The following is a 2,220-nucleotide window of genomic DNA, read 5'->3' on the forward strand; positions in this document are numbered from 1 at the left end:
CTTTACCTAAATAAGCACATTGCCTTTTTTGGAAAACCTCAGTTACCAGCTTCAAATGATAGAGAAAGCAACAAGGGGGAAAGAACTCTGTCACCTCTGCAAAACTAAACTATCTCAAAATCAGTTTCTAAAAAGAAGGGACAGAGATTTCTTTGAACAAATGTCAGTCTCACAAACTTGCTGTGTGGTCACACTTGGAAAACAGCAACAGAGCAGCTGTACAGTATTAAGCACTTGGTTATAGCCTGTAATAGCAGATAGTACTGGCAATCATGGTTTTACAAATATCTTAGTCTAGGGAGGAACATAAACATATCTTAGACAGTGTTACTAGCTTATGTTCTGAATTTTTTTAAAAACAATTTCCTGTAGATAGACTGTGGCTCTTCCAGGATAATGAGGATGCTGACAGTTTGATCCCTGTCCTGTGGTCATTTTTGAGGCAGAGCTGAGTTCTGGAAGCATCTGTGCGACCTCTTTTATTCCAGGACTGGAGTATGTAAGCAGTAAAACAAAATTGCACTTGGGATATACTTGATTGCATTGCTGATTTTTCTTCCTCTGGGGCATCAGCCTAGCTGGCCTGAATGTCTGCAACTGAACATTAAAAACTAAAAACAGTGGGAAAACAAGACATACTTGTCAAGAGGAGGTGACTAATGCATCTTGCAAACTAAAACATTTATCCTTTTGCTCAAAATTAGTTTAAGAACCTTCATTACCTGAATTCAATCTGTTTTCAAAAACTCCTTTACAAAACCAGTGTGAAGAAATCATCCGTTCCTAGGTATGCCTGCCAGTTGCAGAGGATGCTTCTATTTCAAATGAAAGGGGACCAAATTCCATGGCAATAGGTCCGCAGACATTTGTTTAACAGGAAACAAGCTGAGCTCTCTTTCAGATGACATTATGGATTTGAAAGAGCAGCTAGAAGACAATGTACAAAAATAAGCACTCTTCCAGGCTCAGTATCTTTCTGAATGTTGTTCATTTGCACTAAGGAATCTATAGGCTAATATAGATTACACAGATTATGAGATATTGTTACCAGACAAGGGAAGCTGCTAACAATTTGTAAGAAGCAGGATGCAGGAGATTGCAAGTACTGATTTATCTGAATATTCTTATTTCAAACTCTGTGTGTTATGGATGAATTTGCAAAAGTTTATCAAGCATCTGTTCACTGGAACAAATCTTATTGGCTTCTGGTATTATGTTTCTGATACTTTTAAATGGCCTATACTGAGGCCAAAATTGTCTGGACTTGAAAATATTTCATGATTTATTCTGAAAAATTACGATATTTTTGCTTTAGCCCTTAAAATTACAACTCCGTTGTTCGCAGTCAGGGGTCATGTTAGTTTTTGGCACTAGCAGTGATTTCCCATTGTGCTATCTTACACAGGGGCAGGCATTACGTACAACTGACTTTTGTTGTAGGTTCACTGTGATTCTTACAACACTAGAAGAACTTCTAAATGTTTTTAATGTATTGCTGCTGGTGTGACAAGTTTGGGTGGACACCACTAACAATATTCACGGTGAAGAAAATTGGCTCCCACTGACATGTCTCTTGGCAGACAGTGGGGGGAATTTCTTATTGACTATTTCTCCAGTCACACAGTTATTTCATTTTTAAAGAAGAATGAAGTAAGAGAATTCCTTTAAATTCAGGGGTTTTGTTGCTTACAGAACCTCTCTGAGGTACAGTGCTGAGAACAAAGTGAGTTCTACATCTGGTTCAGTGTGCGTTAAGGGGCACAGCATTCCCCATGCTCATCCTGTATAGCTGCTCAAAGCAGACAAGGGAACACTGGGAGAGCTGCCACTCTCTCGACAGGAGTACATGACCATATGACACATGGCATGACCATGTCCATTGAGACAGGATATTACTTTTAAGAGAAGGAAGTCTGTAGCTTTAGCCAAGGGATAGCTATTGAGTAAGACACTCTGCTTCACACACTAAAAGTTGTAAAAGTCTAATAAATAAAGGTGAGAGACTTTTCATAGAATCATAGAATGACTTGGGTTGGAAGAGACCTCTAAGATTATCTAGTTCTAACCCGCCTGCCATGGGCAAGGAACCTTCCACTAGACCAGGTTACCAGAGCTCCACCCACCCTGGTCCTGAGCACCTCCAGGAATGGGGAGTCCTCAGCCTTTCTAAGCAACCTGTTCCAGTGCCTCACCACCCTCACAGTAAAGAATTTCTTCCTA

The sequence above is a fragment of the Manacus vitellinus genome, unplaced genomic scaffold (assembly GCF_001715985.3).
Source record: "Manacus vitellinus isolate BGI_N305 unplaced genomic scaffold, ASM171598v3 scaffold_7_pilon, whole genome shotgun sequence".
Lineage (NCBI taxonomy): Eukaryota > Metazoa > Chordata > Aves > Passeriformes > Pipridae > Manacus > Manacus vitellinus.